Source organism: Crinia signifera, chromosome 5, assembly GCF_055691185.1.
Source record: "Crinia signifera chromosome 5, ASM5569118v1, whole genome shotgun sequence".
Classification (NCBI taxonomy): domain Eukaryota; kingdom Metazoa; phylum Chordata; class Amphibia; order Anura; family Myobatrachidae; genus Crinia; species Crinia signifera.
Genome location: NC_139221.1, coordinates 271,838,641 through 271,866,380, shown reverse-complemented (window position 1 = coordinate 271,866,380; position 27,740 = coordinate 271,838,641). Strand labels below are relative to the sequence as shown.

General features: G+C 44.8%; 1 pseudogene; it reads right to left on the bottom strand.

Moving 5' to 3' along the window:
• Positions 1-7,745: 7,745 nt before the first annotated feature.
• The window catches only part of LOC146079704 (multifunctional protein ADE2-like), a 33,334-nt pseudogene continuing 13,339 nt past the window's right edge, over positions 7,746-27,740 (bottom strand).

The window sequence follows — 27,740 nt, the reverse complement described above, 5'->3', positions numbered from 1 at the left end:
GACACATGTGCGGGCGCATGTGATTGCCTAGGAACGCTGTACAGGTGAATGCCCAAGGATGGGTAGTGATAATTAATTAAGTGAAATTGAGTAAGACTCCTGTTGAGTTACAAACAGGATTCTTTTATTATTGTTCAAAATTCAAGAAATTCAAATGGTATTGATTAAATTCCCATTGATAGTCAAGGGAACACTCGTGTGACATCCAGTAAAAGAGCTACAGCCTAGGAAGGTTTTCTGTACAGAAATATTTCAAGTTTAAGCATAAGACCGTAAGATGTATAGCGCCCAGTGTGAAAAATAACTGAGGCGAACGGGTGTGGGACGGACACGACCCAAGCGCAGTGTAGTCCAGTGTAGGACAAGTCCAGTTAGGACAGGGTGTACGTGCCGACGTACACATAGGAACTGCCCCTTCAGTGGAATTGATTCCGCTAGGAGGGTACAAGAAGATACATCGGAACGCACTTGTTTCCGATTAGCTACTTTAGAAATCCAATTTTTGGGGGTATAGGAAAACAAGTTTGTTATACCCTGGAAAAATTGTGCCGCATCAAGCAAGTTGGCTAGAAGTTCGCTGCTAGTTGAAAGACTTGGTGATTGAGTACGTTACCTCGCATTGTGGGCTCTTCGCTTGATTGCGTTGAAGTGTCGCTGTGTGGAGAAGTGAGTGGTTGGGGAGCTCTCAACTTAAATAACCCACCGATTATCTATTAAGCTGTGAACGTTTATTCCTGTAATTATGGGTAATAACGGGTCACGCTGTGATAACGTGCATGTTAGGGAGGAAGCAAGCCAGCCAAAAGGATCGGCTGCTTTTATGATGTGCTGTGAGCACGGTGAACGAGCAGTTGTTTGCCAAAAGAAATGAAAAGGAATACACAGGCAGCAAGTTAGAATTTCCCAGTGTTGATAGCTTCGAACCGGATGAATTACACAATAAGAATTGAAAATAATGTCTGCTCTCATCAACGCGAGGTAAGAAGAGGCATAGTGTTTGTTTAAAACTGTGGTATAGGAAAATGGCAATAGGAAAAGTGATGACAAAAGTGCAATTAGACTGTTAATGCGGAATAGCAATACCCCCCCATTCGTATATAATGGGACCAGTTATTCTAAAGTGTCTGATGTAATTGTGAAACTGACTAACCTATACCCTGTGTCAACTCCTTGTTAAGGATTAGTAAGTGTCGATGTAATATTCAAGACAGCTGTCATCTCCGAGACGAGAGAAGTCAAATGTAAGGCGGAGTCAAACAGCCAGAGAGGATGCTGTTTCTTTTTCTCAAGTGGTAAGAGAAGGTACAGTTGACGCCAAATTGACAGCTGGAGAAGTAGGTATACTGGTTTCACACTGACTCAGGTAATAAGTATTAAGGTAACAAGATAAATTGAGAATGCCAAATTGTATTTGAAGTTAATTACATCCCCAGGTTAATAACTGCTGTAGGTATAGAGAAGCAGAGATGTCGCACAAGAAGAACGGTAACCAGAAAGACTCCTAAACTTTCTTTCTCCCCTTTTAGCAAGTAGATTAAAGATTTAAACGTAGAACACAATATTACAGCAAACACATGAAGGTTTAGAAGATGGTAAGACATACAGGTATAGAACACGAGGAAAGGTAGAGAACAAGATAACATGTTCTATTCAAAGGAGTACTGCATACGATCTGCCCTTGGTACCAGGGTAATGACGTGTAAGGAAATTTGTTTTTGAAACATGCTTGTTCATTACATGACATATAGTTCCCATGACACATATGTATGTGAACACATAGGCATAGGGAAGTGGTTAAAAAGGTTAATAGCCACCTAGTGGTGACTTGTATGTGGTGTAATTGTCAGTCCAGGTTCTTAGGAATCAGGTAAGGAGATAAGGAGAAATGGAAGTTAGTTTATACGTACTCTCTTTTGTTTGTTTGATTGTTATTGTTTGTTTTGATGGTTCTCAGAATCAGACATATGTCATGTAAGGTGTCTAACGATTTGTTTTTCTTTGTGTTGTTTAGTAAGCCGGAAAGAGCTGTGATTGGACCCGGTCAAATGTGACGCATTGGATTTGGAAACCCCTATTGCTCCTAATTGCATGGAGAGCGTATGGACCTAACATTGAAAAAGTTTCATCCCCTAGACAACGAGATACATATATAACAGTGTTTTTAAATGAGATTTATAAATCTCAAGATATTGATAGTGTTAGGTCCAGATGTCAAGTAACTGATAGTCCCTAGTGATTGGACAAGGGAAATGAGAGATCAAATATTGAAGCTGAATATCTCAGACTTCCTCTAGTCACATTTTTCCAAAGAAGAACACAGATTATCTGGCTCAGACAACTGTATTTGTAATATATGGAGTGGTATAGAGGTTAAATTGAAAGAGGTTTGGTAGTACAGGGTAGAAATACCCTTAAATAAATTAGAGCGCCACCTAGTGTCAAAAAGACAGTAAGGCGAGGGTTAAACTATAGCACTCTAGAGTGTAGAAGCTTCACAAATGTGGGAGGCGGGATATTTTTAACGTTTGGGAAGTTCTTTCTGTTTATGTCTCTGCAGGGAAACAAGTCGACAACAGAACTATCGGAAGTCTACAAGTGGATCGGATGGAATACAAGAAGCCAAGGATGGTAGGGAAAATAGGTAGAAATGCAAAAATATTGATACTTCTTTTTCCTACAGATGCAATGGAGAAGGAGAGATGAGCCCAGCCGTAGACAGATGATGGTCCTCGAGACGACGACTTTTATTATTTATTTATTTATTTATTAACAGTTTCTTATATAGCGCACACAGATTCCGCAGCGCTTTACAGAGCATAGTTATAATCAAAAACACATAACAAATTACAGTACAAGACAGTTTCGGACAAGTACATGGTTAATATGGATAGTTGCACCAGGGGACAGGACACTGAAGCAATTATCAGGGTGGCAGAGGTTTATATATTCTAAGAAAGGCACATAAGGAGAGAGGGCCCTGCTCGTAAGAGCTTACATTCTAAAGGGGAGGGTTAGACAGACTGGGGTGACACAGAAGGTGAAGAAGTGAGCTTAGACAGGTTAGGTTGAGAGATTGTCAGGTTTTATGCAGGAGGGTGGGAAGAGGTCAGCTTAGTCTTTAATATTTTAAGTCTAAAAAAGTGCTGGGTCATCCAAGAGTAGACAGCAGAGAAACAGTTGGAGATATGAGTGAGGATAGAGGGAGAGAGATCAGGAAAGGATCGGTAGATTTTAGTATTATCAGCATAGAGGTGGTAGTAAAAGTTAAGTGAGCAAATAAGCTCACCCAGGGAGGACATGTAGAGATAGAGAAGAAGAGGGCCAAGAATAAAATGTTGGGGGACACCTATTATCAATGGAAGAGCAGGAGAGCTAAAGTCATTAGAGGTACAGCTGTGCATTTTTAAAACAGACAGTGCATATGCAAGCAGAAAGAGTAATATTCAAAGTTTTAGCAGTTAAGAGTTGCACTTGTGTTGATTGTAGTTTCCTTCAGTTTCTGTCCAGTTTAAGTCCAGGCTAAGTCTAGGCGACAGTGTGCGGTTGTATATTCCTACTTAGAATCTTCCTACTTTGAATTCTGACAAAATTTCTAAAGCCAGATTTCTATAGCCAGCCAAGGCTTAGTCAGCCTCCAATACTCTAATGACTTGGATACCGACAGATGACTGGACAGGAACCCAGCTAGAAAGCCCCAAGAGCCGACGAAATACACAAGCCGACCAAGAGAATGATGACCCCTAGACGACCCCACGTCGTGATGAGCAGAAGACCCACTAGAGACTTTCTTTGGCCCTTAGTTTAATGTCAAGAGACACTAGGAATGACCCAAAAGGCGTAGAAGGTTTTTATCCTGAGACCCTATTCAGGTTTTTTAATCCCCTACTGCCCAAGGAGAAATGACTGTTCTCCACTCTTTCAGGAAATCTTTATAATACTCTGTAAAATTGTTTTTTGTTATGTTGTTCATCCATGTTTACCCAGCATCCTTTGTAGGACATATGAAGGTTGTACAACCCTGTACACCCTGCGGTAGGTTACACAACACCTATGCAGGAACACTACACCCACATAGACTACACATACACTCCCCAAATGTATCATTCAGTCGTGTGTGTCTGGGCTGTGGCCCTACAACTATTGTGAGGTCATAGTCTGGACATGCCGGCGTTAAGTAAATGCACTCCCCCATTTATTATTAATCTCGGATTAAGCCATTGCGCAAAAATGATACATCCCCTTCTTTCTACACATACACATAAGTTCCACCCTTTAAAAAACTTTTTTTTATCAATGAAAAATATTTTTATGAAAAATATTGAAATTTTATGAATTATGAAAATTAATGCGGAAATTATGCATTATTAATGTGACAGTTATTATATACTGTCAAATGGGCGACTGTCAATACCTAATTTTTCCCAGCATATAATTTCCATAATCATAATTATAATCATGCCCACTAAATAAATATAGTCTGAGATAAATATTATTCATATCTCATAAGTAAGGAAAAGATCGAATATTATTTTACATATTTTTAGATATCACATAATGTCATGTTTGGATTCAAAATGTGCGAAATTATAATAACTGTCAGATGACAGTTATTAGAATTCCATATGATACTGCACACACATGTTATTACAAATCATAAGTTCATGTAAGATTAAGATACAGCTAACAGAGGGGCGTGTCTGTAGGCTAATGAATGAATGGTTCTCTGGAAAGCAGCTAAGCCAGTCATAGGATACTGTAAACAAAGGCAAGTGAAACCTGTTGAATGAATAGATTCTCCCCTCCCCCGAGACTTCTCTTGCTTAAGCAAGAGAGAGACACACAGCCACTTGCTGTTCGATCAAGACACAGAGAGGATGGGGCTCGCTTCACCGGGAGGCTCCTTCCATAACATATGGATTTGATAAGTATTATGTATCATCTAACTGAATTGTGTACTAGGACCCCGGTTACGTAATATGGATTATGCTAGAGAGAGTTTAAAAGTAGTTAACTTCCATTCTTAGTCTGTCTTCAGATATTAACATGTGCATAGGCCCAGCGTATCCTATGGTTTGGACAAAGAAAGCTTCTGTCTGTAGTTAAGAATGATCTGTGTGAATGATCTTTAGCGAGTCTGTAGTTCATGGATTGTATTGTGGTTCAAAATAGCTATATAGTAGGTAGCAGTCGGTAGATTATATAGATTGGTTTGTGTAAGGATAAGCTGTAGTGATTATACTGTTTTGAGCATGGTGGAATGCTAAGACTATGTAAGCAGAATGTGTAGACATGTGCTGCAGGCTCCAGGCCTGCTGGGAGTCCACTGTGTGTCCATGTGTGGGTGTGGGGCTGAAAGCTTTTGGAGTGTGTTGTCCGGCTAGATTATCTAGATAATCGGATGTAACTGTAAGATAATAACATGTGCTGTGAGGGTAGTCCACTATTGTCTGGATTCTTGGTATTTGAATGCAGTGTGTCTTTTGTGTAGTTAATCGGTTAACATTGATGTGTGGACTGGCCATTGTGTGTCCTAGTTTTGATTGCAAAGGAGTTTTGTAGTATATTGTATGGACTATATTGTATGAAAGGCAGTGAGGTGTTCTCAAAGGGACGCAGGAATCTGAGCGCATGTGTAAGGCTATGCGTGAGCAAGTATAGACTCTTTGTATTGAAGCGTGTGAATGCTTTGTGTGTGTTGTATAGCATGATGCTCGAATGGTGTGTGTGTATCAGCATGTGATGTGTGATTCAATTGTGTATGCTGCAGGTAAAGTGTGTTTGCTGAATGTGCGAGTTATTGTAAGGATTGAGAGTATCGTATGATGCAGGTTAAAGGTTAAATTTGGAGTAAATGTTGTGAATAAGCAATTATATGAAAGTACAGTCAGTGTATGTGTGATTGCCAGGCGGAAGTTAATAGTCTTTTGCTACGGTTTCCTTTGTGTGCTAAGATGGAGGAATGCCATGTGGCAGACTAACATGTGTTCTAGCTAAGATGGCCGACAGGTAGTTATTTTAAAATGGCTGCTTCATAGCCACGCCCCCTCCCGCGCTGTATTCACATACACATTATACATCACTGAGGTTAGCTCTATTTAAGGATGCTGGAGCAATAATCGTTATTATGTATAATACCTGTATTGTTATATTTTGTAATCCATGATACAGTTTCATCAGTTTACATTCATAAATAATATTCATTGGTTATAAATCTGGACATTCAATTATTGGTTGCGTGCGAAATGAATAAATTAGATAGACTTTGCATATATAAATAAATATACTTCAATAGACCATAAAAATAAGAATAATATAAAGAAAATGTTCTTGTATATTTACAAAAATGTCACCAATAGTTACAGTATTAGCACCATTTTTTTTTTTTTTAATAATAAAAATAGCCACGGTGAATGTGAGGATGCGGAGACAGTCTGATGGCAGCGTACAAACAGAGAAGAGCTCCAGAAGAAAGCGCCTCGATGTCCCGGAGGCGCGACGGCCGTGGAAAAGAGCTTACAGGCCGCCGCCCTCCGGTCAAAGAAGCCGGGGAAGCCCCTGCTGGACAGCAGGGGCCGCCCGCCTGGTGAAAACGTGGGGAAGTCCTGGGAGTGTATTGGTTCCCCTGGATGAAGAGGCTGTTAAATACTTTTTAAAACCTGTCCTGTGTTCTTCTTTAAATATTTCCTTTACAGGGAAGCTGTAGGTACCAGTGGCAGGCTTGCAGGGACCTGTAGACCTCCTGTAAATTACAATATTTTTTTAAGGTATCACACGCCTGGGATCGAAAGAAGCCCTGGGCTGAATAGCACAAGGTTGGTGCTGTTATAGCCAGGGGAACCATAAGGTGTGTCCCCTATATTTCAGGAACCAGCACTGAGCTCCACTAGCCAGGAGGTAATGCCACAGCCAGGGGACCCATAAGATCCCCTGGCTGTGGCATTACCTTGCCAGCTAGTGGAGCCCAGTGCTGGTTTCTGAAATACAGGGGACCCCTACTCATTTTGTCCCCCGTATTTTTGGAACCAGGGTCGGCTCCATGGGCCTGGTGCTGGTTCCGCAAATACGGAGGACCCCCACAGCTTTGTCTCCCATATATATTTTAAATTAGATATTGGTGCAGGCAATGGTTCCAAAAATATGGGGACAAATTAAGTAAAGGTCTCCCATATTTAAGGTACCCGCACCGGGCTCTTGAAGCCACCCATGGTTGCAAAAATATGGGGGACAAAATAAGTAGGGGTCCCAAATATTTCTGGAACCAGCACCAGGCTCCACCAGCCGGGGAGGTAATGCCACAGCCATGAGACACCTCTAGGGTCCCATGGCTGTACATTAGCAACCCTGTGCTAGTCAGCCCAGGCCTGGGATTCTTTCTACCGCTAAAGACCAGGGCTATCCTTCCCCCAGCACCCCATATTGCCCTTTAAAGGAGGACTACAGGTTCCAGCAAGCCTTCTGCTGGGACCTATAGCGTCCCTGTAAAGGATATATTAGAATAAAAACACATTTGTTTTTTAAGAATAATTTATTATACCCCTTCTTCACCCAGGGGGCTGACTTGACATTTTCACCCCGCAGGCGGTTCCTGTCACCCAGCCGGCAGCTGAAGCTTTCCTGACATCTTAAACTAGCAGTCGGTGGCCCTTAAGCTCTTTTGCAGCGGCTGCCTCTGCACCGGGAGGCGCGATGGCTCAAAAGAGGGACGCCTGTTAAATAATAAAATGTCCACTGCCTCTGTCCGGCGTGTTAATCCAGTGTGTGTGTGTGGGGGGGGGGGGGTGCTCACCACCTGCCGCCCAACCAGGGCAGTGAACATGCCAGAAAATGACAGCTGCCATTTTAAATTGTAAAAGGCTGCTGCCTCTCACTGCGGGGGCATGGCAGGCACTCGTTATGCTTGCACATTGGCTGGCAATGGCCGTGATTGTGGCTCACTCTCTGGTGGCTACTGTGCAAGATTAACAAATTGTAAAGCCTTATCTTTATAATGGGGCAGAAAACAGTGTAAAAATAAAACTAGACCTGTCTGTGTAAAAATAACCCCAAAGGGCCCTATTCTGTCCTAATATCTACCTAATAAAACAAACCCCGTGTGTTAACTCACTCTCTACCCTGACAGTTGAAACTACATTGTTCCAAACCGCTCATATTTTATTTTGGCATAACAGTTCTATGCACCTCTGAAAAATTTCTGCTCAGTACATTTTTTTTCTTAGAAAAGGAAGAGCTCTAATTGTTGTATTATGGTGTTACATGCTGCAGTCTCTCAGCTTCACATCTGCTTGCTTAAGATAAATCCAGGTGTTCAGTGTGCACGAGCGCAGCTTGGACCACACCAGGTGAATGCTCAACATGAATTTCTTAGCAGCAAACTGAGCCACTGCTTCCGGAGACAGTGCAGTGGAACAGCCAAGTCCACTGGGCATTCCCATTGAAGATCAAACATCCTGTGCCCCCCAATCCGCAGTTAGAGGAGGGCAGTTAATAACTGGATATGCCGTGTTTCCTGAGAGCACAGGACCCAAGCCATTGCTTTTCCCAGCAACTGCATCCGGAACGCCATCTCCTTCATGCGAGGGGATGTGTTCTTATACACATCCCCTTGCATGTTATAGATGGGATTTGGAGGGGTGGGGGGATTCGGCCGGGCAGCGGATGGTGCACTCGGCAAGCAGTGATGTTACCTGCTTACCAATTCAACCTGAATTAGGGCCTATGTTTCTGTTTTTCCCAGTCATAATTTTTATTGATGACTTAAAGCATAAATAAATGATAACTTGTACAGTACATAAAATAAAACAATCAGAGAACAAAGCATTGTGTGGACAATCCTTATTATAAGACTAAAACAGACATTAGTGGTACGATAAAAGAGTACTTGGTGAGGAAGAGGATTATGAGAGCAGCAGCGAACATGGATGCAGACAACAGTATAAGAGTCATGCTAGGAGAGCATGAGCACCCCAGAAAGAATCACCGTGCTCAAGGGCATAACTACCATAGGTGTAAGGGGTGCAGCTGCTATGGGGCCCAATACTGAAGGGGGCCCATCTTTACTGTCTAAGTAATTAGCTATACATACATTTATCACCATCAGTTGCTAAATAGGGGCCCCTTACAAACTTTTGCTACGGGGCCTATGAATATCTAGTTACGCCCCTGACCGTGCTCAAGTGTTTCTAAGTTATACCATGTCGCTAAACGATTTAAGTTTTTGTTTTAAAGTAGGTGATAGCGTACGCACGTATGGCCCAATGTTTCCTTTTATTGCAGTATGCTGTCGTTGTTGGAAGAGACCTATACATCAAATCAGACTAGTCTATCTCTTCTCATAAAGGATGCAAAGAGCAATTGATTTATATTCAAACAGCAGAGTATCTGCAATTATGGTAGCTAAATATGTATAACGGTCACTGGAGCCCATTGTACAATTTGCATAAGTTATGAACATTAGTATAACCTGATTCCAGAAATAATAAAGACTATCTGCAATACAGAGCTACACTTGTGTACAAGGGGTTTCTCTATTTGTAAGGAATTTTAATATACTCAAGATTCCAGTGCATAGCTATAAACAGGGAAGCGGTCATCTGTTAGAATGAACTTAGGTCTACAGTCATTAGGTCGACAACACTAGGTCGACTGGCAGGAAGGTCGACCTGATTTAAGGTCGACATGGGCCAAGGTCGACATGACTTAAGGTCGAATTTGCATTAAGGTCGCCATGAGGAAGGTCGACTGGTCATAAGGTCGACATGGGGTTTTTCACTGTTTTTTGAGCCAACATGTACCGAAAGGCGGTATTTCATGCCCTACCATCCACTAGGGCGTGGAGGAGGTTATTAAAGCTGTGGCGAGCGAAGCGAGCCACCGTGCCCGAAGCATTGCGAGCGAAGCGAGCGATGCAAGGGTACGATTCTCATTGCCAACTGTGTCCATGTCGACTGTGTCGACATTCAGATAAAAAAAACAGTGAAAAACCCATGTCGACCTTATGACCAGTCGACCTTCCTCATGTCGACCTTTATGCAAATTCGACCTTAAGTCATGTCGACCTTGCCCCATGTCGACCTTAAATCAGGTCGACCTTCCTGCCAGTCGACCTAGTGGGGTCGACCTAATGACTGTAGACCTAAGTTCATTCTGACAGATGTATCGATTCCCTATAAACAATCCAGAATATTGTTGTTTTTTAAAATTTAGTATCAATTGGGGTAGGCTGGTACCTTTAAGAATAAGATATGTTGTGGTAGATAGCTATTTCTGTTTTTTAGCGGATGTTTTGAAGGGGCCGCCATGCTTAAAAAACAAAGATTAGCCTTCTAGGGTATGTGCCAGATTTCAACATTTGGATCATGAGAAAGAACATAGAAGACAAAGACCAGATGCACTAAGCTTCAAAAAGTGATAAAGTGATGAGTACTAAACAACCAAACAATCAGCTTCTGTCTGACATTTTTTCTGTGACATGGCAGGTAGGAGTTGATTGGCTGGCTGTTTATCACTCTCCATTTTATCACTTTTGAAGCTTAGTGCATCTGGCCCAAAGCCTTATTGCAGTATGGTGGGTTTCAAAAACTATTTTGGATTAGCTGCCCTGACTTTTTGTGGCCAGTCTTGTTTTTTTTCCTAAAACTTTCTATCTATCTACAGTTAATGCGCTCAGTGAAAAAAAATATGTGGGTCCCGAAGGATAACAACTCCCTGCTGGCCAAGCTGCACAAGGAGTGAGGGATCACCCACATATTTTTTATAGGTAATGCGCTTCACCCACCCATTTATCTATCTATCTTATCTATCTAATGATTTACAAAATATCTACCTACCCACCTAATGATCCCTCCCTTCCTGCTGGTCAAGCTGCACTATTACACAGGGAGGTACGGCACTGACTGAAATAAAAAGTGTGTTACTGAGTCCTTCCCCTTCATGTCCGCCAAGCTTCCCTAGTGGACAGTGAAGGGGGAAGGTATGTTTATTTTTACTCTTTCTATTTCATTCTACCTATCTCTATCTAATTAACTGTACACTAAGTTAGCACAATGTACAATAATGAAGTCCTATTTGTGAATTTCAAATGTATACCAAAACATATTATCAGTAATTAATTTTCATTAATTACCTGACTTGGGTCTCCTGTTGCTGTACTTCATCTTTGTTTGTTGACTTGAGGACGATTCTGCAGTCCAGGTCACTTCGAAGTAGACGGCTGTTATCATCTCATTATCTGTTTTATGGAGAATTCTCACCTAAAAAATGGAAAGAGGCATGATAATATGTTCGCAGTATACATTGACCCTTAAGTCCTGTACACACTGGAGACTAGGAATACTCACGATACAGTTAACTTTATAGGCGGTTCCATTGTACCAAAGTTGACCTGCATGTTCAGGGCATGGGGGAGGGGGGTGGTCCTTAAGGATGCTCGGAAGCACACATCATTAACAATATTGTGTATATACACTAGAATAAAAAAAATATTGCCCTTTGAGTGATATCTTTTCATTTCTCGTCAACTGTGTATGGGGCTTTAGAAACATGAACTATACATGAATCTACTTTTTAAATTAATCTAGCTATGATTTGACATGGGAACGTCCAGCATTTTATGGACGTCCCCATGCTAACGCTGGGCGTTCCCCTGCACATCCTGCCCTGTCTTTAGTCCGGACCCAGCAAATATAAATTAGTCTCCACTGACTTATATTTGCGAGCCCAGGAAAATCATTTGATAGTCGCCGACCATTGAATGATTTCTTCCTGCTGAGGGACATGCAAGGGGATGTGTTTCATGCAGCGACAGTGGGGGCGTTTTGTCGGTGGGGTTGACATTCTGGGTCCTAAAGTCTGTGATTGGCTGGGGAGACTATCACCATTGATTTACTAGGGCACTGGTGCACACATCCAGATCATAACACATCTTGTGGGACCCATTCATATTCTAAAAGGGGGTCCAAGGCAGGCAGCTGTCTGTCAGTAAAAGCTTTCATTGGTAAGCAGCTGAACAACACTAACACTAACAAAGTACAATGTTCCTATTAATAAATCTTATATTTTTTTAGCCTGAGAAGTATCAGTAATTAATAATGATAAATGACCTGTCTTCCTCTCCTGTTGATGCGGTTCCTCTCTGATCATTGTCTCTAGTAGAAGTCTGCAGTCCAGGTCACCTCACATTAGTCGCCTATTATGATCTTATGCTTTGCTTCAGGAAGAAGACTCACCTAACAAAAAAGGAAAGAGCCTTGATAATATGTTCTCAGTATACACTGACACAGAGAAAAATAAACCATACTTTACATGCATCTACCTTATAAATAAAGGGATTTTTGTAAGAACTTACCGTTCAAATCCCTTTCTCTGATATGGTCCTGGTGACACAGATTCACATTGGATGTAGGAGGGTCCGCAGGAACCCAGCACCTATACCAAAGCTTTGAGAGAGGTAGGCTCCTCCCACTGCATCCCAGAATCCTCAGTTCAACTTTCAAAGCCACTGGAATACATCAACTCAGTACAAACGCCTGAACATATTATATGTACATCATGAACACTGGCAATACTTACTGAGCGTAAGGGAGGGATCGCTGTGTCACCAGGACCATGTCAGAGAAAGGGATACAAACGGTAAGTTCTTACAAAAATCCCTTTTTCTCTTTCAATGGTCCTGGTGACACAGCTTTACATTGGGACATTCAAGAGCCTGTCCTTTGAGAGGGTACGCTCAGGTCTGCAGCTCTCATCACTGCGAGTGTGAACAGATAACCAAGTGGCAGCCCTGCAAACTTGCTCAGCCGTAGCCCCATGGCAAAGATGTGGCAACAGACCTGGTGGTATGTGCGTTTATCCTGGCCGGTACAGGCCTACCAACTTTAGTATATGCAAAAGCAATAACTGATCTCAACCACCTGGCAATGGTCTGTTTTGAAGTGGGCCAGCCTATCTTGTGTACATCATACAAGACGAATAAAGTATCCGTCTTCCAAAACACTTTAACTCTGTCCACATAAATGCGCAAGGCGCGCACCACATCCGAATTCCTCAATTTGTCCCCTTTCTTAGAACCCTCTGGGGGTTGAAACACAGGAAGAACAATCTCCTGATTCAAATGGAAAGCAGACACTACTTTCGGTAAAAACTGGGGTACTGTTCTCAGAACAGCCCTATCATCATGAAAGATTAAGAAGGGAGGCTTACAAGACATTGCTCCCAACTCCGAAACTCTCTTTGCAGAGGAAACAGCCAACAAAAACACTAACTTCCAAGTGAGAAACTTGAGGTCAGCTGACCTTAACGGTTCAAAAGGAGGCTTTTGAAGAATCTCCAGCACCAGAGACAAATCTCAGGGTGCCACTGGTTGTTTGTATGGTGGTTTTAATCTAGAAACTCCCTGAAGGAAGGTTTGCACCTCCGGAAGCACAGCCACTCTCTTCTGAAGATCGTCAAAGCTGATATCTGCACTTTAAGAGACTGGAGACTTAGTCCTGAAGAAAAACCAACCTGAAGGAATTCAAGCAATTTTGATAGCCGAAATCTGGACGTATGAGACTTCTGGCGCTCACACCACCTAATATACATCTTCCAGACCCTATAGTAGTAAGCCAAAGACACCGACTTCCTGGCCTTAATCATGGTATTCACAACCGCTTCAGAAAATCCTTTGCTCTTTAAAATGGAGGTTTCAATAGTCAAGCCGTTAGCCGAGCTAAATCCTGATGAAAGAACGGCCCTTGACTTAGTAGGTCTGGTCTTTGAGGCAGACGCCACAACTCTACTGATAGTTTCCGAACACTCGAGTACCAAGACCTCCTTGGCCAATCTGGAGCTATCAGTATTACTGGAATCCCTTGGGATCTGATCCTCTTCAGAACCCTGGCAATCATCGGAAACGGTGGGAAAACGTATGCCAGATTCCCTGTCCAGGGTACGGTCATTGCATCCACCGCTGACGCCAGAGGATCCCTTGTCCTGGAGAAGAATTTGGGAACCTGATGGTTGAACCTGGACGCCATTAAATCCACCTCCGGAAGCCCCCACGAGATTCAATCTGTTAAAAAATATATGTGGATTCAACGTCCATTCCCCTTCTAGCAGCTCTTCCCTGCTCAAGAAATCGGCCTCCACATTCTTCACACCTGGTATGAATATTGCCGATAAGGCTGGAACATTCTGCTCCGCCCACAAGAAAATCCGTGACACCTCCCACATAGCCAGTTTGCTGTGTGTGCTGCCCTGATGATTCAGGTATGCCACAGCCGTGGCGTTGTCCGACTGAATCTTTATGGGGAGACCCCTCAGTCTGTCTTCCGCCAAGGATAAGGCCTTCCAAACAGCCCGAAGCTCCAGGATATTTATCGGGACAGCTGACTCCACTGTAGTCAACAGGCCCTGAAGCCTCAGGTCCAGGACAACTGCTCCTCAGCCCCTGAGACTGGCGTCGGTAGTTACTACCAGCCAGTCCCAAGACTGAAGAGACCAACCCCACTGAAGGGAATTCACATCCGTCCACCATTTCAGAGAAGACCTGGTTTCCAACGTCAGCGTCACCCTTTCTGACTTCATGGTCTGCGTGTTCCTCGACCAAGATGTTAGGATGTTCCATTGAAAGGCCCGAGAATGGAATCTGGCGAACAGTAGGGTCTCGAAAGTCGCCACCATTTTGCCCAGCAACTTAAGACATTTCCAGACCGACGGGTCTGGCAATTCCAGAACTGACCTTACCAGGAGTGAAATGTCCTTGGCTTTCGTCTCTGGCAGGAATACTCGGTGTAAGTGAGTATCCAGGATGACTCCCAGGAATTGGATCCTCTGAGACTGGACCAGTTGTGACTTTTGTAAATTTAAGAGCCACCCATGAACTTGCAAAAACTGAATAGCCTCCGCCAGATGTGTCTGCAAAGTCTCTGCTGAATCCGCTTTGAACAGCAGATCATCCAAATAAGGTATCACAATGATACCCCTCAAACGGAGAACAGCCGCCATTACTGACATGATCTTTGTGAATACCCTTGGAGCCGTAGCCAGTCCAAAGGGCAAATCCTGGAATTTGAAATGTCGGTCCCCTATTGCAAACCTTAGAAGAGCCTGATGCTCCGGGTGAATTGGGACATGCAAATATGCGTCCTGGATATCCATGGACTCCAAAAATTCTCCCTGGTCTATGCTGAGAAGCACAGACCGCAGAGACTCCATCTTGAAGTGGTCTACCCACAGGTGGAGATTTAATGATTTCAGATTTAGGATTGGTCTGAAGGTACCGCCTGGCTTGGGCACTAAAAACAGAATGGAATAAAAGCCTTTTTTCCATTCCTCCCGAGGCACCAGAATCACCACTCCTTTTTCTAGAAGTGACTGAGCCGTCCCAAAATGAGTGGCTCTGAGTCGTGGCTCATTTGGGAGTGGTGTGGGTAAGAATCTTCTCGGAGGAAGACCCTTGAAAGGGATTTTGTATCCCTGTGAGACAATGTCTAACACCCAAGGATCCTAATCCAACAAGGCCCAAGCTTCCCAGAACCTTAACAGACGACCCCCCCACTCTGAAAACAGATGGGGGCTTTCCTAGGCAGTCATGCTGAGAGCTTTTCATCACCTTTGTTGTTCGGTTTCTTATGGAAAGAGCGGAAACTAGATTTTGGGGCCTTTCCTTTACTGGACTGGAATTTACCCCTGAAAGACTGTCCTCGAAAGGACGCACCTCCTCTATGGGAGGGCCGAAAGGACGAAAATTTTGATGACTGCTTTGCTGATGGCGCAGGGAGAAAGGTACTTTTGCCCCCCCGTGGCCTGCTTTATAATATTCTCCAGCTCGGAGCCAAACAACAGCTTGCCCTTAAAAGCCAACGCCTCTAAGGCCTTTTTGGACTCATTACCGCTTCCCAGGCTTTTAGCCACAGTACTCTCCTGACATTAACTGAGACAGTGGACACTTTTGAAGCCATCTTGAGAGCTTCTTCCTCTGCCTCTAGGACATACTCAGCAGCTGCCTTCAACTTTTCAGCCAGCAGCAAAACCCCCGGGTCTGCGTGCACCATGGTGCACAAACTGCTAGCCCATACAATCATGGCTTTTGAAACCCAGGCTGACGCTATGAGAGGCCTGAGTGTAAACCCCACCCCCTCAAATATAGCTTTAAGGTGTCCTTCCAGCTTCTTGTCCACGGGGTTCTTAAAAGCCGCACCCCCTTGGACTGGGAGCACAGTAGCTTTTGAAGCATTCACTACAGGCACTTTCTCCCAGAGGTCTGTATGCACCTCGGGCATAGGATAAAGACAAAAAAAAAAACGTTTTGGCATCTGAAGCCTCTTATCGGGCGTTTTCCAAGCCCCTTCTAAAAGATCCTGTAAACCTTCATCTGCCGGGAAGGTAACAGCCTCTCTATGTTGCCTCTTAAACAACCCTTTAAAAGGAGCCTTGTCCTCATCAGACAAATTCAGGGCCTGCTTAACAGCAGCAATCAAATCCTCCACCCCAGGGGTCGAGGTATCCTCAGAATCATCACCCTGCTCCCAGGGAATATCTGAGGTGCACTCTCCTTCCTCCCCTGAATCAACTGCCAGCAGGGGGACCGAATAAGGCTGTCTAGGAGTCCCTTCGGAATCATTGTCAAATCTATCAAGCAGAGCATTGAATCTGCTAATACCCTTAGCAGTATCCTGCATCACATGCAATAGACAAGGATCTGCTTGGGTCAGAGGCAAGGAGCCTGAGGACTGTTGAGAAGATGACATAGATTTAGAGGAAGATACCACTACATCTCTCTGCCTGTCCAAAAATTGCACTAAGGCATTCACTGACCTGCCCAGGGCACTGGCTCACGCAGGCTCCGTTTGCTCTACCCTCTGGGGTTTACTGCCCATGGGTCTCGCAACTGCGCAAGCAGGGCACAATCCTTTGGTCATCTGTTCAGGGGAAATTTGAAGTGCACAAACACTGCACGCGCTCAAGGTAAATGGGGCTCCCTCCCCCAAAGCTACAGACTGTTGCTCTAAAATGATAAATACATTTCACACAGTGCACAATGACAGGCGTTATATACAGAGTCAATATATATCACAGCCACTTATCTGTCTGAAGCTCCGGCAATCTCCTCCAGATGAAGGAGGAAGCGATGCCCAGGAAATCCACCACTCAGCCAGAAAATGCAGTCAGCGTTTCCCAAAGCGGCGCCAAGCAGAGTTAGGGAAGAGACCAACTGTCTCTGCTGCTGTCTGTGGACTTTCACGCCAAACTACCCCCAGAAGCAATTGCACTAAGGCATTCACTGACCTGCCCAGGGCACTGGCTCACGCAGGCTCCGTTTGCTCTACCCTCTGGAGTTTACTGCCCATGGGTCTCGCAACTGTGCAAGCAGGGCACAATCCTTTGGTCATCTGTTCAGGAGAAATTTGAAGTGCACAAACACTGCACGCGCTCAATGTAAATGGGGCTCCCTCCCCCAAAGCTACAGACTGTTGCTCTGACATGATAAATAAATTTCACACAGTGCACAATGACAGGCGTTATATACAGAGTCAATATATATCACAGCCACTTATCTGTCTGAAGCTCCGGCAATCTCCTCCAGATGAAGGAGGAAGCGATGCCCAGGAAATTCACCACTCAGCCAGAAAATGCAGTCAGCATTTCCCAAAGCGGCGCCAAGCAGAGTTAGGGAAGAGACCAACTGTCTCTGGACTTTCGCGCCAAACTACCCCCAGAAGCCGCTCCCACTGCTGGATTTCCTCCTTCCTAGTGTCTCCCCTTCACATGAGAACAACTTGGAATAGTCCTGTGACAAGCTGCTGTCCTCTTCAATAACGAGCTCAGCTTGCAAACTCTGCATAAAATGGCCGCCGCCATAACGGAGCGCCCATCCCCCATGATCCCCACCTGCGTGAAGCCGGTTCAGGAACGCTCCGGAGCCCAGGCAGCTTTATCCGGTGATGCAGACAGCGCCGCACGGAGAGAGCAGACAGCATCTCCTCCGCACGCAGGGAGCGGACAGGACGCGCTTCTGTCCGCCCCTGCTGTGCTGACAGTGTGAGGATTCTGTGAGAATCCTCAACACTGTGTCCTACCTAATAAGTGTAAAATTAATAAAATAAAAAACACCTATCTATCGCTAAACTTCAGCTGATTCTGAACTGAGGATTCTGGGATGCAGTGGGAGGAGCCTACCTCTCAAAGCTTTGGTATAGGTGCCTGGCTCCTGCGGACCCTCCTACATCCCAATGTGAAGCTGTGTCACCAGGACCATTGAAAGAGAAAAATCGATATGACTTTTTAATTAAAATTATTATTATCTATCATCTATATATCTAACAAAATGTCTATCTACAGTGATCACGCAGAGCAAAAAGTAAAGTGGGTCCCAGGGATCCTTAACATCAATTAGAGCGCTGTACTAGCAGACAAAGAGGGAGACACTGCAGGCTTAATTTGCTGAAGAGACTACTGGCAGTGATTGAATAGGGGGGCTGCCACACACAGCTGACAGGTTGTGAGTGGTGTGTGTGGGGGGGGGGGGGGGGGGGGATGCGGCTGTCAGAGCTGAGCTGACATCCGCTCTAATCAGAGGAGCTGAGCGTCCTGTCAGCATAGATGAAGAGGAGCTGGTCCACTCCTGATACCACACGAGGGTGAATCGGTGCATCCAAGCAGTTTATCACTGACATCCCTGGAGCCTGCAGCACACTGCACAGATTGGTAAGTGCACCTATACCCACTAGTGTTACCCCATGTGCCTCTCTCCTCTGTTTGTGTGACCCCCTCTACCTCTTCATTCCCAGTACATGGCCCCCTCTACCCCCTCACTCCCAATATGTGACCTCTTCTACCCTCTTATTCCCAATATGTGACTCCCTGCACCCCCTATACCTCTGTGTTAGACCTGGTTCCACCCTACCTGTATATGTGTGATGCCCTCTACCTCTCTCATCCCCAATGTGTGACCCCCCCCCCCCCCTTCCCCACTATTCCTGTGTATATTTGAGACACCTTGTCCCCCTACCCTCTCATCCTCTGTTTGACCTCCCTGTGCGTGTGAAACTCCCCCCCCCCACACTTCCTGAGTGTGTAACCCCATGTACCCCTATTACTGTGTGTGTGAGACACCTTGTCCCCATTTATCTGTGTCTGTCAACCTCTACTTCTATAAATGTATTTCACTGTAACATACTGTACCCTCCTAATACCACTCCCATATATAATATTGTGTACACCGCCTAACCATTTGTGTGTCCCCTACCCTGATATGAGTTTTTGTGACTCTTTATCCCCACACTACTCTGTGTTACACTCTACATCCCCTCTTTTAAAATGTTTCTTTAGTTGGACACTCTACATCCCCTCTTTTAAAATGTTTCTTTAGTTGGAGTGGGGAGTGACAGGTTGGTGAGGGCCTGAAGCATATGTTTGCACCTGAGCCTACTACTCTTTATTAGTACTAGCCACATCCTGCTGCACTGACACGCCATTCGCCTCTACTGAGAATGGCATGTCAGCAATTACAGGTTCCCCCTGCCGCCACCACCACCCCGCCATAAGTTGTTAGGGGGGTTAGGGAATGCCTGCTCTAAAAAAATCCTAGAGTGAACACTATTGCTTTACTGTTGATCCCCCTTTTTTTGTTCATGGAGAGGTCCCACATTTAAAAAAGGTAGAGATGTGATACTACTACTACTGGATGTATCCCATTATGCCTGCTCCTACTGGCAAGGTGATTTTGCATTATGACAGCATTGCCTCCATCTCCCATTCCTTGGTGTTACCCAAGGGTTCTGGATGAGTGCCCGACAGTCGGGCTTCCGATGTCAGTACTCCCAGCTGTTTAAATGCCCAACAGTTGGGATCCCGGCTGACAGGGGTTATTCTCCCTTGTGGGGTTCCACGACCCCCATAGAGGGAGAATAGAACCGGTGGCGAGCGAAGTGAGACGCCGAGCCCGCACCATGATGAGCACAGCGAACCCCTTTGCGCTCGCCCAGTGTCGGAGCACCAGCAGTCAGGATTCCGATGTCAGGATACTGGCCGACAGGATCCCAATTGTCAGACCGCTATACCACACCCGTTACCCAATGCTACTCACTGTCACCCTTTGTCTCTCTGTCTTCCACTATTTCTCGCTGTCGCCTACTGCCTCACTATCATCGTTTTTCCTTTCTATAACCCTCTGCCTCTCCTGCTCCCCATCACTTTTTGCTACTTCAGGTCACCCACTGCCTATCCTCATCACCTTCTCCCTGTCACCCACAGCCTTTTCCGATCACCCTTTCCTGTGACCCACTGCGTCTCCATATCCCTCTAGTGCTCTTTATCATCTTTCTCTTCTATCGCAATCTACTAGTTAATATTGTCACATTGCAGGGCTGCCAACATTGCAGGGCTGCCAATACACATTATACTACACAGTATCCCCAATTCCCATTGACATAGTCTCCCCAGTTCATATTATGCCACATTACATTTCCCCCTGTTCATACTGTGCCTCATTGCAGTACCCTCCAGTACAAGTTATGCTGTCATAGTGCATCTATTTCATATTGTACTATATTAGAGTGCCTCAGTTCTGATTATGTAACATTATAGTGTCATGCACTTTACATAGGCCTCCAGTTCAATTAATGCCACATTACACTTCCCCCCTTACCATTTTAACATTGACTACACATTCCTCTGAGGGGCAGATGTATGGAGTCTGGATAAGTGATGAAGTAACCGTGATAATGCAGCAGTCAGTCAGCTCCCAACTGTCCTTTTTCAAACCCAGCGGTAACTTGGCAACTAGGGGGCAGATTTATTAAGCTCGGTGAAGTGATAAAGTGTCTGGTTTTTATCACTGGCCAATTAGCTCCTAACTGTGAAGTTACAGGCTTGGTTTGAAAAATGACAGGTAGGAGCTGATTGGCCAGTGATAAAAGCCAGACACTTTATCACTTCACCGAGAATAATAAATCTACCCCTAGGAGCTAATTGGTTGCAGGGTTATCACTAGCCACATTATCACTTTCCCAGGCTTAATATATCTGCATACCTCCCAACTGTCACAATTACCGCGGGACAGTCCCGATTTTCGGGTCCTGTCCCGCTGTCCCACCCGCGGCAGGCATTGTCCCGCTGCGGAGGTGGCAGTTGGGAGACCCCCCAATCTAATAGAATAGACGCTGTACGCATGCGCACAGCGTCTATTCTCGTATGAAAATGAGGTTGCGGCTAATTAGCATAAGCCACGCCCTCATTTGCATACGCCCCCTTTCCGGGCGCTCGCGCGGCTTCGAGTGTCCCTATTTCTTCAGCACGAAAGTTGGGAGGTATGTATCTGTCATTGAAAAATTTATTTCACTCAATTCTGTATAAGCAATTGATCAGACCCAATTGTTTACCATGATAATCTGGTAAATTGGTATGCAACTTTATCATAACCCTGATCCTCTAGGCCCCATACCAATGGCACCCTTGCACCCCAGCAACAGTGAATGAGAGGTATTATAAAATATACACTCAGCTCGGGGTTACAATTAGGGATGGCCATCGACCATTGATGAATCGAAATCATTAATGGTTCATGGCTGATGTTGAATACTTTTGCCATCGATGGGGGAGAACCAGATGGTTTCCCTCCATCGATGGAACAGCAAAACAATGTTTTTCTTTTTTCTCAAAGTGCTGGGAACCTGGGACAGGGAGCATAGCTCCGCCCCAGACACCAGCGAAGCCCGCCCTCCCGTGTTTTGATTCATGAATCAATCAAACACAATGGATGACCATCGATATGTAAAAATATCGATGGTCATCCAGTGCACTATCGATGGCCAGTTGCAGAATTGTCATCGATGGCAACCATCGATGGTGATAGCAACGATGGCCATCCCTAGTTACAATTCTATTTTCAGGATAATTAAGATGTAAAGTTGGAAACTTATTTTTATCAACTTCTCTGGCTGTGACCATGTCTTACAGAGAAAACTGACACTCACATAGATGCTCTGTGTGCTGCTTGGCAGTCACTGGGATGCTGCCTGTATTGTCTGACGGTTGAGTGGTATAGTAAAGACTTGTAGTTGTATACCGCATATTTTCAAGTTCCGCTCATGCACTCCTATTAGTAAATATGGCTATCTGTTCCCAATTAAGCAGTGAACACATTGAGCTTGTTTTATACGCTGTCCAGCCTCAACGGTCACCGACGACGCCGTGTGAGACGGAGGAGGTACACTGCACTCATACATCGATTCGACGGGCTAACCAACTGCCAATAGAATGTGTCTGTGACGTGACAAGGTTGCCGTAAGTCGCGCCCCTCACGTGCGCAATAGACCACCAGCCAATGGACGGGTCGCGCGATAGGACGTCGTGGGAAGGTGGGAGCGTGGCGTGCGCAATATGATGCCGGAGAGTTAGAGCAGCCGGCGGCGGTAGGAGGGGAGAAACATGTAGGGCAGAGCGGTGGCATAGGGTCCGCCCCGCGCCCATAGTCTAAGGTGCGCACAAACCAGACACTTTTTATTTACATGTTTGCACTATAAAGACCATTATTAACACTATTGCACATGTTGTCTGGTGGATTTTAATACACATCACGTTTCCTTTGGGACCCCAGCTCGGTTCTGCACATGCGCAGTTCTGCTGACCACACGTGCAAGAGGACAGTGCTGGAGGGGTGTTTTCTGGTAAAGTCTGTGGAGTAGATAATTTCAATATCTGCTGTGGTCCGCCAGATGTTCATCTAGCAGATACTTATATGTAGGGTAATGCCACAAATACTCTTTAATAAACCCAATAGCATCCCTAAATCATTTTCATCAGCAAAATAACGCTACACATCTGTATTCTTTTAATTTTCATTACAACTCCGTAATAGTATCACTTGTAGGTGTCAATAAAATTAGGTGAAAGTTACTGCCAAGTTTAATGCCAGCACCGCTTCTTGTACCATTTGTGTCTCCCAATTTGCATAAATGTGCCAGCAGCCTTAAAGGGCTGTGAGCAGTTTTGCCTGAGTTCAGCCTGTAGTAAAGTGTGACTGTTGCTGCACTAACTCATGGGTGCGAGAAATTCACCTAATTGGATTGACCCCTGACTGTTGTCTGCTTCCTAAAAAAACACAAGATATTTGAATCAAAATGGGACATATTCAAATGTTTAATCGCACTCGTTCTCCCATCTCACATGATGGGAAATTGCGGGGCGATATTCAATTGACCATTTCTATCACACATTTCTCCCTCATTAAAAGCTAAACCCGAGCAAACTAATGGGTTTGATGTGAAAAGTCCCATTGGAGTGCTCGTACAGGGGTGACTTTTCGCACGTTTCAGCTCGCGACCAGCAGACATTAAAGCCCAAATGGAGCTATATTTAAATATTTCGGCTGAGCCCCCTCTAGTGACTGTCGGCTTGAAATCCTATAAATATGGCCCATTACGGAATGGGATCATTCGTCAGACTGCATTTAGGTCTACAGTCATTAGGTCGACCCCACTAGGTCGACTGGCAGGAAGGTCGACCTGACTTAAGGTCGACATGGGCCAAGGTCGACATGACTTAAGGTCGAATTTGCATAAAGGTCGACATGAGGAAGGTCGACTGGTCATAAGGTCGACATGGGTTTTTCACTGTTTTTTTATCCGAATGTCGACACAGTCGACATGGACACAGTTGGCAATGAGAATCGGACCCTCGCATCGCTCGCTTCGCTCGCAATGCTTCGGGCACTATTTTATTCTCCCACCACGCCCTAGTGGATGGTAGGGCATGAAATACCGCCTGTCGGCACATGTCGGCTCAAAAAACAGTGAAAAACCCATGTCGACCTTATGACCAGTCGTCCTTCCTCATGTCGACCTTTATGCAAATTCGACCTTAAGTCATGTCCTAGTGGGGTCGACCTAATGACTGTAGACCTAAATGCAGTCTGACGAATGACCGCATCCCCCCATTACACACCTCATTCAGCACCAGGACAGTGGTTCCCAAACTGGGTGCCTAGAAGAGAGATCTGTCCCACATTACATAACTGAACCTAGCGCTGTGTACACAATACCAAATAATTAACTATCTCGGCGGTGCCAGGAGAGAAAGATATATGGCATACACATTGGCTGATATCGTTCACAATTTATGGATAACTGTAAACATTGTTTAATCCAAATGTGACTACTGGCACGGTGCCTTGACTTATGGAAAAAAAAATAGGGTACTTGTTTCCTAGCACGGTGCCCACGATTTTGATCGTAGTACATCTTATACAATCGCATCGCATGCTATATAGCGGCATGCGATGCAATTCGATTTTTAATTGTACAAGCACCCTGATGGGTGCTTACAATGTTACATGCACCCCCATTGTCAACGCCAACCCGAAGCGTGGCGAGCGGCGGCGGTACGCGTCCTCCGACCTTTTCATACCCCCCACTATCCACGTCGAGTTGATTTTAGATAGTTTAGATACATGTATTCCGCGTCCGCTCGCCACACTATCTAGAATCAACTCCACGCCGACGTGGATAGTGGAGCTATGAAAAGGTCGGAGGACGCGTACCGCCATCGTTCGCCACGCTTTGGGGTGGCGTTGACAATGGGGGTGTATTTAACATTGTAAGCACCTATCAGGGTGCTTGTACAATTAAAAATCGCATTTCATCGCATGCCATTTGCTGGCATGTAATGCTATGCGATATTTCAATGTACAAGCACTCCTGTTAATTTAACAGGAATATAGCATCGCACACCACTAAGTACGGTATGCGATGGGCGTCATGGTAGGAAACAAGAAGCAAAAATAGCCTTTTATAATTAAAAAAACAAACTGGTATTTAATGCCAGTGGCTTGCCAAGTGCCAATGCTTAACTCAATACTTGTATGTATCAATGTTTAAAGGTGTTTTCCAGCAGTTCTCAAACTGTGGGTCCTGACCCCAAAGTGGGTCTCGACCTTCTCAGCATGGGGTCGCGACTCCATGTTGCTGACCATAAGGCTGATGACATTTCTAATCTCAGTCAGTGATTCAAGGTGTCTGGAAAAGCTGTTGCATTGTCTGTAATTTTAGACTCCTCACATAATTTTTTACCTCCACAATGCTGCCATTTATGTGCTGTCTGCTGCCTACACATGTGATGTCTTTCTGCGGTAACTTGCTGGGATCCCGTAATTATTTTTATTGTCTGATGGGGTCCCAGAGCCAAATAGTTTGAGGACCCCTGGTGTATTCAATTCCGCAGCGAGGGTAGTTTGTATGGCGAGGATGGCTTATTTTCAGTGAGGAAAAGCCATCCTCGCCATCCAACCCCGTTGCTGTATTCAACGTTTTGCCAGAATCCTGGCCTTCAGGATCCCCTTAAATGACAAGGTGTAGTGAGTCTGCTGCATTTTTTAGCGAGCCCCGCTGTTTTCATGAGCACACTCGCCGTTTCCACCTAGCTTAATAATGGTATTAACCCTTTCAGGTCCAACGCCTATTCAGGCTCAACAGCCCTAGCGCTAGTAGCAGATCCAATGGTGAGCCACTTTAAAAAAGGAACATTAACATTGTTCAACATTCAATGTAGACCATTTTTTTTATAAAAAAATTACAATTCATTTAAAACAAACTGAATCGCAAAAAAAATTGGACTGCAAAGGGTTAATGTTAGAAAGCATTAAAACTCTGCTGGGTCACCGTATTGGGATACGGTCATTAGGTCTACACCAGGCATGTCCAAACTGTGGCCCTCCAGCTGTTGTGAAACTACACATCCCAGCATGCCTTGCCATAGTTTTAGCATTCCTTAATAGCAGAACTGTGGCAAGGAATGCTGGGATGTGTAGTTTCACAACAGCTGGAGGGCCATAGTTTGGACATGTCTGGTCTACACCAACTAGGACGACAAGCATTGGGTCGACACCACTAGTTCGACATGGGTCTAGGTCGACATGACATTAGGGTCTAGGTCGACACAAGTATTAGTTCGACATGGGCTAAATCGACAGACAAAAAGTCGACATGGGGTTTTTCACTGTTTTTTGAGCCAGCAGGCGGTATTTCATGCCCTGGTCTACACCAACTAGGTCGACAAGCATTGGGTCGACACCACTAGTTCGACATGGGTCTAGGTCGACACAAGTATTAGGTCAACATGGGCTAGGTCGACAGTCAAAAAGTCGACATGGGGTTTTTCACTGTTTTTTTGAGCCGACATATGCCGATATTTCATGCCCTACCATCCACTAGGGCGTGGTGGGAGAATACAGTAGTGCGCTGAACATAGCGAGGCACCATGCCCGAAGCATCGTGAGCGAAGCAAACCTAGACCCATGTCGACCTAAACCCATTTCCACCTTGTTGCCTGTCGACCTAGTGGTGTCGACCCAATGCTTGTCGACCTAGTTGGTATAGACCAAACTATCCACACCCACCGTATCATACAGCCCACCAGGAACCTTTGCATTCTTGTGGACTTTATGCAATAAAGAACACCTATACTTAACTTAATAAATGAATAATAAATAGTACTCTAAAACATGATTCCTTTTTTCATTAAATCCGTAATGCAAAAAACTGGTTTAAACCAAAAGCTTTTTATTTTTCTTAATAAACCTGTTTTTTTTGTTGTTGTTTTTTTATGGGGTGCCGGGTTGGTAGTGTAAAAAAAAAATAGTTTAAAAAATATCTAAATAAGTATTGGGTTTTGTTGTAAAACTACAAGACCCAGCAAGACTCCCTCACATGCTGGGACTTGGGGAACCACAAGTCCCAACATGTGAGGTATTAATGGGCCGCTGGGACTTGTAGAACCAATACCACAATAAAAACACAAACACCCTGTAAATTAAACCCACACCATACATATACAACATACATGCATACTCACCTATAGGGCTATTTCACACACTCCGGCTCCTGCCAGACGGCAAAATCCCGCACGGCCAGGAAGCCGTGCCGCACTATAAAGTTTAGAATGGAGGGGATGGCTACAGCCTGGCAGCCATCCCTTCCAGTAGTGGGATCCGGCTGCAACCGGACGGCCGGTCCATAACTGTCCCGTGTGAATGGTCACAATAGTGTCCATTGACAACTACTTTGCACGGCACGGCTTTTGGCCGTACGGGATTTCGCCATCCAGCAGGAGCCGTAGTGTGTGAAATAGCCCATATAGTCCACCGTAGTCATCCCTCATGGGGCGGTATTCAAAGCTGCCAGCGAGGAGGTTTGTACAGTGCGTAGTAGTAGTTTTATTTATAAGGCGCCACAAAGTGTCTGCAGCGCCGTACATAGCAAACAAGAAACAAATTAAAAGGTAACGTACAGGGTGTGTTGATAATATACAGCATAAATAGGGGTATAGTGAGGATTGTCTTTTCTTTGCCCGAAAACAAGCCATCCTCACCATTCCCTGGCCGTATTCAATGTAGGAGCCAAATCCTCGCCATGAGAGGATGTTGAAGATTCCCTTAAACGGCGAGGTTCGCAGCAAATACAGTGAGTCATTTTGTGGTGAACCCCGCTGTCTTAATGGTCACACTCGCCCTTTCCACCTCATCTCAGGGAACAAGCGAGGTGGAAACGGAGTGAAGGGGAGGGAGTTGAATACTAACAGCAAGCTATCGGTGCTTCTCAACGTCAATAGTTTGCAGTTAGGGGCATTGAATACCCCTCATAATGTACATTCAGGAAAGTCAAAATTGGTATCTTCTGCATGAGTTTATTGCTAGAATTTCTTGCCCTAAAGGTGACAAAAACCACTACCTGTAATGCCAACCTTAAAACTGAATTCATTTATTTTAC